Source organism: Canis aureus, chromosome 2, assembly GCF_053574225.1.
Source record: "Canis aureus isolate CA01 chromosome 2, VMU_Caureus_v.1.0, whole genome shotgun sequence".
Taxonomy (NCBI): domain Eukaryota; kingdom Metazoa; phylum Chordata; class Mammalia; order Carnivora; family Canidae; genus Canis; species Canis aureus.
Window position 1 is genome coordinate 66892404 of NC_135612.1, and position 14593 is coordinate 66906996.

Sequence of the window (14593 nt, forward strand, 5' to 3'; positions counted from 1 at the left end):
TAAACTTAATAACATTACAACAAATAACAAAACCACACTGAAGGGATTGGGGAACAAGGAAACCTAAGCAACCTCAAAAACTGGAATTTCGACAAAATATTTGGTGAAGTACAAGGTACTAAGAACTGCACACAAATGTTGTAATGCAGTGAAATGGTTTCTCATAGAGATATGGGTTAGCAGTTCTCAAACTACGTGTGTAACAGGATTGTGTAAGAACTATATATTATACATGATGAGAACCAGATTTCTTACAGCTGTAAGACTGGAGGAGGGGTAGGCACATGGTACCTCTCTGCACTATTGTTGCAATTTCCTAGGAATCTACAGTTATTTCCAAAAAAATAAAATAAAGAAGAATGACAAAGACAGCAAGCAGCTCTAAGGACAGGATTGAAATATTTATTCTGATTAGAGTCCAAGGGGCTTTAAGGCATTTATAACCAATCACACTTGCTTTCTTAAGGGAATGTGTGTGAGTGTGTGTATGTGTGTGTGGGGGCATATACATACACACTTTTGCATATGCATAAATATATATAAATAGAAAGATGATAATTTCAGAAGCGCTCATTCCTCCTGAAGTTGCTTATTTTTCTACCATGAACATATGTTATTTTGAATAAGAGAAAAGAGAGGCATTTATAATAATGTTAAAGAAAAAATGAGGAATTACTTGTCCAACGTAAACAATTTACCAGTGGGGAAACCAACAAGTGTCAGGGCCAACCTTCCCAGTGACCCCATGGAAGTGCCAGGGCCACTGCCATCTACCCAAGGTTTCATCCCTCGAGCCTGTGACATCTTTCCTTCAGGTGGAATCAACACTCTTCTTCTCCCAGAGTCCAAGTCTCCATAGGAAATGTGAATGGCAAGGCCAAAGAAATTTCACAAAGTGAACAACTGAAATATAGTTAATATTTCAGGAAGAAATTTGTTGATGCAAAAACAAAATTGGCAATCAAAAGAATGCAAACAGGCTATCTCTGCCAATAAAATTCCAGCAGAATTGCTTAAAATTCTCTACTGATGAACATTCTTTCCACATAAGTCAAATACAAATTATAAAAACACATTAACACAAAAGTCTTTTGAAGGCCTCTAGTGTACTTTTATTTACATAGAGCATTTTGTCCCATAAAACTAAAGTTGTCTTAAATGTCAATTTCTTTAAAAAAATCAATTTCTAAAATTAAATAGAAAAATAAAAGGCAACTATTTCATTAAAATTCTTTAAGTTAGAGATCTTGGTTATTCCTTGAATGCAAGAACAAAGGGAATTGTGTAATAAAAAAAAAAATTTTAGGCAGCTTGAAAACCTCAGTTTTCTTTAGAAATGGCCGAGAGTATTACCATGATAGGATAAAAATCATATAAAAGTGTCACTGGAAAATAACTATTTTTAATGTGTGAAGAAAAGTCTATTTTATAAAAACTAATGAGCAGAGAATTTTCTGAAAAAGTTATTTTGCTTTCAGATTCCATTTATCAATATGTGTTTTCAACAAAAATCCATTAAGCACCTGCTTGAGACTGGCCCCACTCCCATTCTGGTTCTGAACATCCATCCATGAATGAGACCAACAGAGCTTAAGCTGTAAGAAATTCTTACAACTCCAGCCCTAGAAATTTGGAAAAAAGCCACATGTTCCTCCCATAGTGAAAGAGGGATTGTGGTGAATGTGAGAAGAGTCATCACCCTACTTTATTCTGCACACAGAGAAAAGGGTACTCATACTGGCTAAAGATTCAAGCCCTTCACAGACAGCACTTTGTCATAGTCATGACCACCCACTATGGTAGGTAATTTCTCTATTTTACAGCCCTGGAAACTATGATTCAGAAGCTTAAGTAACTAAATGGGAAGGGGGAGACTAATAATACTTATAGAGACAGAGACATTTAAAGAATGATAAGTTTGAGCAGGTATGGAAGAGATTCTTCACTCCCATTATCGTGTTGAAGAATTTTTAAAAATGAGTGAATGAATGAATGAATGAATGGGACATAGAAATTCTCATTATATAGCTATCTCTTACCCAGACATGGGTAAGTTTTATGTTATAATTTAGAGAGTCAATAGTGGCCCTTTTGGTTCTGGGAAGAGCCTTCTGCAGGGTTATTAAGCATACAGAATTAAAAAGAAGGATAAGATTGTTGATACAGCTCTAGTGGGGTGGCAGGGAGGCAGAGAACCCTTCTTATTTCTAATTACCACCTTTGTCATGTTGGTTAATAGTTAATATCTTGGACTTCAAAACCTTATCCCATAAAATAAAAATAATGAAACTTGTTTCATTGCACACTTGTGAGAAGAAAGAAAAAAATCATATTGAATGCAATTGCCTGGCAGATACTCAGATCCTGATTAACAGAACCTCCTTTCACAAGTTCCCACCTGAGGCCTGAAAGAGACTTGAGGGTGGGCTACCTGGCCTGAAACACATCCCCAGGGTGAGTGGGCTGTGGAAGGAAGAAGCTGAGTGAGTGGAATCTTGAGTGGGCAGGGTCCACACAATCAGGGTTTTTGAACAGGGTCACATATGTCATGATGGAATTTTAGAGTTGTCCTCTGAAGGTCTTCAAAAGTCAAGTTGGAATTAATCCAATGAGGCTTCACCTTTCTTCTAGAACGAGATGATCTTGATGGTTTTTCCAAGACCCGTTTTAGCCCTCGGGTTCTGTGATAGAATTATCTTTAAAGTAGCCAGCCTTTAATTTTTTTCCAGTACCTTCTTTTGTGAAGTCAGAGAGTGCAACTGATTGCTTACCTTCCATTGCCTCTCAGTGGGGTTTATTTATAGAATAATCACATGACAGCCAGAAATACCTTCAGACCAGGAGGGACACCGGCCATCTGTTCTTCTGATAACGTGCTTCGAGTGATTTCTCCAGGATTCTGGTACTTAACAAAATGTTGCCACGGCATCATCCAATCTGTGTATTTATAGGAAGGAGAATGTGTGTACGTTACATATTTGGACTTGTTTCTTTCAGCGGGAGAAATATAGCCTCTGCCATATGTTTGCCGCACACATAATTACCTCAGCACTCCATACATCTAATTTTAAATATTTCACCATTCGCAGAGCAGCAGGTTAGAATCTTCCCCTTGAGTCCGGATACACTTAAACCCATCATCCTGGAACAGAAGCCCTTTGTGGGAGGGTCATTAATCAGGTAATTACTAACTTTCAAGCTGATCCTCTAAATAAACATTCCCTATTTTGTGATATCTCCTGGAGCTAGGAGAGAAGGCCAAAGCTCCCATGTGGGTCCCAAGGTATGCGCCTTCACTCCCCCTGGCTTCCCTCAACCCCTGCTGCTCCTCTTGCATTCATAAAAGGCTTGTTGGTAAGAATGAAAATTGTAGGTTCATTAAGTAGGCTTGTGTCTTATGCCATGCTGTGCTACACATGTTGTGTGTGTGTTATGTGATTTTACTTCCTGCAACAGCTTTGAAGAGTTGGACTCTTATTATTCCCACCTTATAAGTGGGCAAACTAAAGCTTAGAAGAATTAAGTATCTGGGTCTCTTCGTGGCCCTCAAGTCTAGATCTGTCTCTCTCTAAAGGGGATTCATGGATACAACCAATATTACAGAAAGTCTTCCCAGCACCTGATTTGTCTGGAAGGCAGAGTCCCCTCTTTCATGAGACTAGTAATTCTGATAGAAGAGGACAGACAATAAGCAAACAAACAAACAAAAAAATGGCAGGTACTCAAGGCTGTGATGGAAGCAATGCAGTAGGACATACAGGGAGAGACCTTAGGCCACTTTGACTTTAGATTTGGGAAATGAGCTGAGACCAGAATGAGAAGAGGTTGGGCAACTAAAGCTACTGGGGAAGAACATTCTAGGCAGAGGCAACAGCTCATGACCAGAATGGGAAGAAGCTCATCCCCTTACAAGTTCAGATGGAAGACCAGTGGAGTCAGAACCTCTGTGCAGGAGGGGATCCAAGCATAGAGAGGAGTCCCAGATACAGACAGGGACATGTCGCACAGTGATTTCCAGGTAAGGATAGGGAGACCAACTTTTATTGAGGTGTTTGAGTGGCTACTTGTGGAGCAGAAGGGCATTTAAGGGGAGCTTTTCATCATCTGATTTACACATTTCAGAATTCAGAATGGTGTATGGAATGGGGTGGGGTTGGGAAGAATGGAAGCAAGGAGAACCATTAAGTGGCTACCACAGCAACACCCACCCCAGCAGGTGAATAGTGTTTCTTCCACCCACATGAGAATTGGCCAGACAGCAGACAGAACATACTTTTTATCGGAGTTCTATCTAGAAAAATAAGCAAGATCTCATCAGGCAGGGAAAAGGAGAATACTCCAGTTAGAGGGAACAGTGATGAGAAATGTACAAAGTTTCTAAGTTCAGGGTATGTTAGGGAAACTGTAAGTGTTTGTCTCCAGACTTTGGTGGGACTAAAAATGTTGGAAACAGGATATATGAGGGGCCTTGAGTATATATGAGAGGCCTCTCCACAGTAAGAGTCGAGTCCTCCAGGTGGACAGAACCTACATCAGAGTTCATGGAAAGGAAAAGGAAACAATGACTTCTGCACCTCCTTCCTGATGATGCCTTAAGCTACATCTAGAGCCATGTGCAGATATGTCTGATCTCCCTTTCTTTCTCCTTCACCCCACTCCTGCCATCCTTTTGTGGTCCATTCTGGGTGCTTGCTCAGTCCACTGATACTCCATGCTGAGGCACATCTGATGGAAGTAGCATGTGCCCCACATATGACATGGTGGTCCGGACCCAGGACTGCTGCCAAGATTTTCACCTTGGATAGTTTTATTCTAGATGTTGGTCATAGACCCTTGCTCCTCAGTGTGGAAGAGCAGTATTTGTATTACCTGGGAGTATGCTGGAAATGCAGAATCTCAAGCTCTACCCTAGAGTAACTGAATCAGATTCTGTCTTTTAGTAAGATTCCCAGGTGAGTTGCATGCACATTTGAATCTGAGAAGCACTAGTCCAGATAATCAAAATACTGTCAAAGATAAGTCATGCCTGAGAAAGCCAGAAAGGGTCCAGAACTATGCAGAAACCCCCAGTGTGATGCCAACTGGGTCCTGGGATTGGCAATACTGTGTCAAGAGCATGGGTGGCCACTGAATCTTTTGATCCCCATTTCCAGCTATGCTTCTGATACAGAGTGTAGGCAGAGAGGGGTTCTTAGGGCCAGGCTTTCCCTTTCTTCCATGTGTCTACCTGTGAAGATACTTATTTTTATGGATGCAAGACAAGTTTGTAAGGTTCTACTAAAAATAAATTAATTTCCCTGAAGAAAAACATAAGAATTCCCCTTGATTGTGATCAGAAGAACCTAAAGTACACCAAAAAAAAAAAAAAAAGGAAGAGATTTATAAAGAAAGCTAGAAGCTCTCTAAATCACTTTATGACCGCAAAAACTGTCCAGTGAGTTATCTGATCATAGGGAGTATTAGTACTCTTGTGCATTTGGGGAATCTACTCTTTTACTGTGCTATTTTATTGATATATAAGTAGACATCCTCTCTCCTTGCGTTATTTTTTATAACCTTACCATCTTTTAACACACTATATAATTTCTTAGTTTTAATGTTTGGGTCTGACTATTTAGTGTGATCTCAGTCTGAGGTAGACTCTGGTTTGAGGTGTTGAGTCAGAGGGAGGAAGATCAAAAAAAACCCTAAAATATTAAATTACCATTCAGTATATGTGAAATGTGTTTTTGAAGCTCATGCAACTTTTTTATTTTAATGCTGGATGGCATGTCACTCTGTCTTAAATCTCTGCAAGAAAAAAATCAATTAGCATCGTAGAGCTGGTAATTCTACACTATATTCTGCAACAAGGGGAATGACAGAGAAAGAGCAATTTAGGCTGATAGCTACATCAACCACAGTACAGTTGATTAAAAATTTAACAGTTTTTTCTGATGAATGTCCTAGCTCAGATTTGGAAAACACTGACGGATTTAATTTTCCACTGACTAAATAATCATTTTATAAGCCATGTATAATTCATGTAATAGCAGCGTTATGGGCTTGTTAAAAATGACTGCTACTAAACAGTTAACACTCTCTAGCAAGCAGAGACTTGTAAAGGATTATTATTGGAATTAGTTGGCACCCTTTACCTGAAAATGGGTTTTTTGCCTTCTGAATCTTTAACATTAAAAATAGATTCAACCTATTAGCACAAGTAACACCTTGCCCCTCTCACCCCCCAGCACTCCCACCCAGGGGGAAAAAACAACAACAACAACAACAACAACAACAAAAAAAAACACCTAATGGTATTTTTTACAGAAATAGAAAAACAACTCTAAAATTCATGTGGAACCACAAAAGACCCAGATTAGCCAAAGGAATGTTGAGCAAAAAGAACAAAGTGGGAGGACTTGCAATTCCTGATCTCAAAACGTATCACAAAGGTACAGTAACACAAGCAACATGGAACAGCATAGAGCCCAGAAATAAATCCATACATATACAGTCAACTAATCTTCCACAAAAGAGTCAAGAATACACAATGTACAATACATGATGCTCAATTTACTTTGTTAAATATAGTAATCAGCACAAATGTGGACGTTAAGGGAGCTGCTCCTTTATCTTAAAGTTTAAAACTTCTCTTTCCTAACTGGAAAAAATTGTGGGTTCTAGTTTAGCTGGACACATAAACCTATCTAATAAGACAATCTAAGTTTGTGCTGAAAAATTAGTTAGCTTAGAGGTCTCTTATTTGTCTTCCATGCCCTGAAGTAGAAAGAAAAAAGAAACTTAGGCAAGTCATGGCATATCAGATGACAAAACTAAATTGCTCAATTGTAATTTCCATCTACCAGGTGTAGAGAAACCACAGAGAAGAAAGACATTCCATCTTTCTTTCATTCAAGGAAGGCTTCCCAGAAGAAGGGACCTTTCGTTGGGCATTACAAGATGTACGAAGGTTCTGCACATACGAAGAAGGGAGACAGAATGGCATCTTATGCAGAGGGCAATGCGCAGTGACAATGAAAAGTTCCATGTTGCCCCAGCACAGTATGAATGCTTGCTGAAATTTTTCTCATTATCACACATTGAAGGAGCACTACTACCACGTATCAGGAACTATCCCTGAGAAACAAAGGGATAAAGTCAGTTTTGATCCGTGCCCGGGAGTTCACGATTGAGACAGATAGAAAGTCACACATGCACATGGAGTGTGGAATAGAAAGTGCAATCCCAGCAGTGGGCATGAGTTGCCATGGGAACACAGAGACACCGAGTGACTAACTCTGCCTAAAGAAGAGAGAGAAGAGTTGTGCAGAGAATGACCCATGAGCTGTGACGAGTTCACCAGCAACGGAAGAAGTAGGCAGTGACACTCTCAGCAGATGGGGCATCATATGGCATCAAACCTAGAGGTGGGGCAGTCCATGGCTTCATAAGCCATAGAGGATTGTTTAAAAATTATTAAGAATTCAAGGTGATGACAGAAGAGCATTGAACTAAGGATAAGGCTCTTCTAAGTATGACCTTTGTGACAGCACAGGCTGCACACCTACGAAGTACACGACCTATGGAGGAACATGCATGAAATTTACCCTGCTGTTTCCTGTCAGAGCCCTTTGTCTGAATCTACCCTGAGGTCGTTTGAAGTGACTACAAGATTGTTACTTTTACTCATAATGAAACTCTGATGTTGGAAAACCTTCACTCAAATGACTCTTTATTGCTATAAAACCAGTCTAGGTAAATGCCATTGAAACTGACTGCAATAAACAATAGAGAATCACAAAGGAAATGAAAACCACCACAGAGAATTCAAAAGAAACCAAGAGGGTAAAAACCCAACCCGAGTAACTCCTGTCATGCAGAGCGATTGTCTAAGATCAGAGGAGCTAAATGACTCTGTGAGTCCCAGAATTCACTCACGATAATTGAAAAACACTTTAGACTTTCCAGAAATCATTGCATTTTTTTCCACCAAACATGGCTTGAAAGTAGATTACAGGATAAACAGAAATACCATGAAAAATTGTCTAGGGATTAGAAACATAAAACCTTTTATGTTTCAGAAATAAAGGCCATAAAAACAAAGTATCTATATTTAACTATTCCTGTGGATGGTAATGAGATATTTTTAGAAGAGAAAATAGCTTATATGGCATATGTGCACCGCCTTGTTTAGATCAGGTTAGATTACAATGTAATGACTAACTAACTTCAGGTTTTATGGTTAAACAAAGCTTCATCTTATTTATGTGTGTGTTCTCTTTATTGCTCTGCAGAATTTCTGCTTCTTAGCATTGAATATGGACCAAGCACTTGTCTACCGAATATTCAGGAAAGCAGGGTCAGTTTTTTAAAGAATGTAGTGTATCAGTTAAAAATAAATTGGCATGATGATTGTCTTTATCCAATTGATTTACTTCACTCAGCATAACACCCTCCAGTTCCATCCACATCGAAGTAAATGGTAAGTTATCATCTCATATGTGGAATATAAGAAATACTGAAAGAGACTATAGGGGAAAACAGGGAAACTGAGTGGGGAAAAAATCGAGAGGAAGACAAACCATGAGAGACTCCTAACTCTGGGAAACAAACAAAGGATTGCAGAAGGGAAGGAGGGTGGGGGCATGGGGTAACTGGGTGACAGGTACTAAGGAGGGCACACAATAAGATGAGCACTGGATGTTGGCAAGCTGAACTTAAATAAAATAATATACTTCCAAAATAAAATAAATTGGCATGTCAAAGTAGTCTTGAGGGTGTCAGGAGAGGTTCCTGTCTTCTCATTCCACTACCTGGGAGACGTGTTCACAGAGGCCTCAGTTTCTGTTTGATTCTATGCGGTGCTCACTCCCATGTCCCAGGCCTCCTCTCAGCCTGTCTACTGATGGGCTGCACTGGCACACCTCTGTGCCTACCCTAACTGAGCCTTCTGTTCAGTGGTGCTGAGAATAAGAAGTGGAAGTCGACAAAGTGATAGTCATGTTTTTATAGCAATGATTAATAAACATTTATTGAACATTCACAAGTATCTGATATAGGGTTTAGCAGTTTACATGGGTTACATGTTTCATATTTTATTTAATCATATAGCAGCCCATGATGAGGTACTATTATAAGCCTCAATTTTAATTATAGAAATTGAAGTCCAGGCAGCCATTTCCCAAGCTTACTCAACTGGTTGGTGGCTGAACCAAGTTTAAAACCCAAACAGTTAAACTACACAGTGTGTATTATTAGCCACTGAGTCAGTATTTCCCAAACTTTGATCAGTTTTATACCACTGTTAAAGTTGATGGTCTTTAAATTTAAAACATTATTCATCTATCCATTTAAGTAACATCTTGCCTAAAACATTAAATATTAATATGTTAAAATATCAATTGCTCATCCACATGCACCCTACAATCATTGTGCCCACTACCTGGATTCATTGGACCAGTATTTATCAGGTCTGTACCAGTCATTGTGCCAGGCAGGGCACATAGCAGGGAAATTGAGAAGGCAACAACCTTAAGAGAAGGTAGAAGAATAGATTCTGCCGACAGCCCAAGCAGGCCCCAAGGAGATGGTCGCTCTAGGACAGCACAAGGAAGCAGAGAGATGGACATTAACAAGTATTCAAGTAAATCCCAGCAGAGTGGAAGATCCTCAAGGGAAGAGAATTCTGTATACTGTATCTCAATGCTTGCAACAGTTCATGGCATAGTAGAGATGCTCAATAACTATTTGTTGAATAAAAGATAAATTAGAACAGGTGTTTGCCTTCCTCTGGGACCGTGAGTTGGAGAGTAAACAAGGATTCTGGGTAGCTGATTCACAAATGCATTGTCAAGTCCCTATGTCATGTGGAAAAGTACAGACATTTCCTGTAGACCCTAAAGACAGATTATCTGTCTTAAGAGTGTGACATCCAGTTTGATTTTCTCTTGGTGGTAGTTCCTATATTTTCCCAGAATATCTCATGTACTTAAATTCCTCATCCATAAAAGTAACAAAACATTATCGGGGATTTACTGGTCTGAAGGAATCACATATATAATTGTTTTAAATTAAAACTAGGACTTTTTTAAGTTTAAAAAGTTCTAGTTTAAGGTAGGACTTTTTATTTTTTACAACAACCCACAAACCAGGTACTATATTATCTCAGTTAACAGAAAAAAAATTAAGATCATTTCACAAAATTTTTTCAAACCATGCAGCTAGTGAGTGATAGAGACAAGATTCAAATCCAGGCAGTCTGTGTTCTTAACCACTATACTTTATTGCCCTTTCAGTGCTAAGGAAGACAAGTCCCATGGAAAACTGCAAGGTTGGCATCATTTACCTTCAGGGACTCACCCTCTTTCATATGTTACCTTTTGTCCATTTCAACCCTTAATATCCTTTATCAGCCACATGGCTTTGTCTACAAACAATCCTACCAGTCTATGCTTCTTTCCAGAGACATATGCCACTTATCAAAGCACACATTTTTCTGGGTCATGATTTCCCAGTTTCACTGCCAGGTGTCAGCAGATGAGTAGGAATAAAATGGATCATTTTTTAGAGTAACAATTTCTATCCCCTCTCCTTCCTCCTTACCTGAGCACTTCAGTATTATGAATAGCTAGAAATAGCACATATGGAATAAACTAGGACTTTTCAGTTACACCCGGTCACCTGGGATCAAAGTCATGTCCACTAGATCTTGTCTTGATCACTTCCTCTAATGCTCCTTCATGATGGTCTCTCACTTCAAACCCAATACTCACATCTGACCTGGTTCATCCTGTGGCCTGGACTGAATGCTAGCAGTCTTTTTATTTTTCTTGGTTTGTCAACCAAGAAAGTGGCTCTACTTTTCAGCAAGGGTCTCTGGTTCTGGCACCTGTTTAGTTGAATACTTTTTCTTGAGGCCCTCAGTCTCCCCAGGAGCTGATGCATCGAGGCCTCACTACCTAGTTCCCCTCCTGAGTCAACCAGCTTTCCAAGGTGATGCCTAAGTAGCTGGGATCACGTCTAGTGCCTTCTTCCTTTTTTAAAGATGCCTCATTCTATCCACTAAGGGACTCCTATTGAAATGTTACTGATTTGTCACTTCATTATCTAGATCATCGGAAGTGGCAATGAGTCAATGAAAAGGTCACTGAGATTGAAATCAAAAGACTAAATTTGAATTTCCACTTTATTACATCAAGCCCTTAGACTTAGTCATCTAATCTATGTAAATGATAATAAAAACTAATTTGCTAATATTTTAAGGCTTCAGTAAGATAATGTACATGGAAGTAAGTGTTAATTACTATAAGCTACAAAAATGTCAAATATGTTTTTACTACTTTCAGCTTCATCCTGTGCTAATAACATTTTACAGGAATCATTGGAACTAAAAAAAAAGAGAACTAATTTACATCAACACACATTTCTTGGTCACCTGCTTCTATGCAGGCACTGTGTTTCATGCTGGGTACAAAGGTAAACTGGCACCCAGTTTGTTCAGTACCACAGAAATGGCAAATGACCTGCATTAAAATTTGGAACATAGCAAACTGTCTGAATATCACTGGAGATTCATTTGTCATTTGGAGAAGCAAAGTAGGCATGAGTCTCTCCAAGTAAAAAGCTTTTTAATCTATGTAAACCACCTTTAGAAAAAAGCCCTTCCCTGTGTGAAGTCCAAGATAGCTTTGTGAATACAATCTGGTTTGTAGGGAGCCCTCTAGAGGTCAGTTGACATTATCGCTAGCATTTTCTAGTAGGAGCCCCAGGTCTTCTTTTAATGCCTAATTTCCAGATGTGGATTTTTGAGTCTCAGAGAATTTAGCTGTAAATGTCAGCTCTTAAAGGAAGACATGATTTTTATTAAAATTCTGAAAATATTAAGTAATTTAAAATATTTACATTGATATTTTCAGGAAAAAAATCCTGAAGCAAAATTTAAAGTACAATTCTTGTAGCCTGTGGTATTTTCATTCCTAATTTGCAGCTGTTTTTTTTCCTTGCCTAATTAAATCTTTATTTCCCCCACTACAACTTAGGAAAGAAATATTTTCATGGACTTTGAAGTCTGTGAGAGAACACTATTTGTTAGACATATGTGAATATTCTTGATAGAGTCATATATAAATGTTCTTTCACTCTTCAGGAATAATCTCTAATTAATTATCTAGAGTTTAGCAAATACTGGGGCTTTTTATGCCTCTTTTAATACCCCCATAAATTCCAGTGCTCTTGTTTATACTTCTTTTGCAACAGGTAAAATTTTGCACAAGAAACTTCTGTTTTGCTTTGTTTTGTATTTTTCCTTTTCTATCCTGATATATGGCCCAGGAAATTGATCCTGTGTAAATCAAAATTATCTTCACTCTCTTTGAGATAAATCATGTTTTGTATGAGGTAGAAAGTCAATAGATATCTGCTGATTGTGTTGACAATCCTAGTTTTCTAACTATTCTCCTGGTTGTAAACATGAGAGAAAAAAAAAAAGGTTTTAGTGATTCTCATATTGGATTGCCAGTGATAACCATAGATTTCCTCTCATCCCAATGGTTTTGAAACTATTTTGTAATTATAGCAACTTTGGTATAATGGCTGTTTGAACTGGCAATGATGGATAGGCTTGATATCTTTGCCAGTACATGCTTCAATTTCTAAATGTCACTTGTTCCAGAAAGAGAGCATGGATATTAAGACATGGGGACAGAAATCCAAAGCCGAGATAGGAAAGTTTCTAGAACAGAATGAGATGGGGTTGGGGAAGAGTGAAGTTTGCCATTGATGTTAGCTATCTCAAAGGAGTAGCCAGGTCAGATCTTGGTTTTCTCTTATTCTCTGGTTGATTTCTTTTTGTTTTCTTCATCCATTCCTCCATTTCTTTCTTTATACCTCTTAGAGAAGAATTTCTAATCCCCTGTAAGCCTTGGTTTCCATGTGGAGAGAGTTGTAGTAGACAAAGTGTTGATCTCTCTTCTGACTCTCACTGTTTCCCCAGAGAAAAGGAGTGATTTACCTGAATAGTGAATATGTGAGAAGAAATTGAGAAAGTTGTGCTCAGCCCCTTTTAAGGGATGCCTGTGGTTGCCCACCTGTGGGAATGACTAGGTTGGCAAGTCTATGAAATTCTGAGGTGAAGTATAAGCAAGTCTATTTGGTTATATAAACCTAAAGTATATTTTACCCCAAGCTTTCTCCTGCATCTTACTCTCAATGGCTCCAAATTCAGGTTGGGAAGGGAAGTATTATTATTTATGGCCACCTGAAATCCCAACAATCCTCTTCTTTGTTTTTTTGAACTGAGGTGGATTTCAAAATTATATACAAAACAAGATAAAGTACTAGCAAGTTAAGAAACAGAAGAATAAAATGGTAGGAAAAAATAGAATAAAGCCAGCTGTTTACCTGTTTATTAATTCAACTTTTGTTTATTGAGGCTCCATGTTGCCAGGTTCTATTCTAGGTGGGGATGTGTAATAATGAACAAGACAGGCAGGGTTCCTGCTTCATGAACTTTACAGAGCACACAAATGTTACACTATGCAGTCTTACTTTGTCCTCTAGAGGTAGGAGGCAAAGAATTCACTAATCTTGATAATAGTCAGAGTGGAATCCATCTTCAATTACATAATGAACAAGAGTGTCTGCCTATTCAAAGGATTGCCTCCCACCCCAGGTTGCTGTGAGATGCTCCAATTCACCACATGGTTACCCCAAGGGAAATGGACATTCTCTTTCTCAGGATACCTAACTTCTAGCTCTAATGATTCAACCAGGAGTACATATCTAATGCAGACCAAATTATCCAGAGCCCTGATCTAGTATTTTTACCTATTTGATGCAGGCAATCCAGTAATGTCTTAAAAGTGAATGAAACTCAAGAGCTGTCAGCAGCCATCACTGGCAGCTAGATCTGGATCCAGCATGATTCTCAGATCTGCAGCAAAGAGAGAAAAGTAAATGAAAGAAAGTAATTCCACCTTGGTCCTGCTGTGCCCCATACTGCGTTCATGGCTTGGCAACTGAAAAACTCAGAAATATGTATGCATTCTTCTACTAAGACAGTGAATTTTTAAAATAGTTTAACTGCAGTCATAGAGAGGGAGAACATAGATATTCACAAGCTCTATGTTCTTGAGTTTCACATGACATTTTCTACACATCCTCCTATCTCGTGCAGCTCCTCCACTTTTTTAAAAATCTTAAGTCTATACTTAAATCTATGACAATTTTGACACAATGAACAGCAAAACCCTAAAGTAAATACTGAATCCACATTCTGGCTTATTTTCAATATTCATTCTTGCTTCTTTTTCTTTTCTTGTCCTGCCTTGAGTTAATCCAAAAATTGATTTCCATGTATTTATTCCTTAGTCATCTATCCTGAACCCCTCAAAAAGGTATCAACTGATGCAAGGCAGCTCTTTAACTTTTCAGAACATACCAGGGGCTTAGAATTTCAACTCTGTGTCTAATTTCTGACCATAATTAATGCTGATTCTGAATATCACTCCTTACCCCAACAATCTTCAGCATTTGGAGTAATAAATATTTCTTACTTCTGTAATTTAAACTTTACTAGAGTCCAAGCATGAAATGTGGTCAGTGGTTCCCACAA

At 38.5% G+C, this 14593-nt stretch overlaps 1 long non-coding RNA gene across 2 annotated transcripts in view; it reads right to left on the bottom strand.

Moving 5' to 3' along the window:
- Window positions 1-386: 386 nt before the first annotated feature.
- LOC144301235 (uncharacterized) overlaps window positions 387-14593 on the bottom strand; it is a 29121-nt gene continuing 14914 nt past the window's right edge. Inside the window, exons 2-3 of one of the 2 annotated variants that reach the window (XR_013368041.1) lie at window positions 13807-13912; window positions 387-2937 (exon numbers count right to left, since the gene is read on the bottom strand). This is a non-coding gene — a long non-coding RNA (uncharacterized LOC144301235). The remainder of the gene's footprint in view (window positions 2938-13806; window positions 13913-14593) is intronic. The other variant, XR_013368044.1, reaches the window with a different exon arrangement.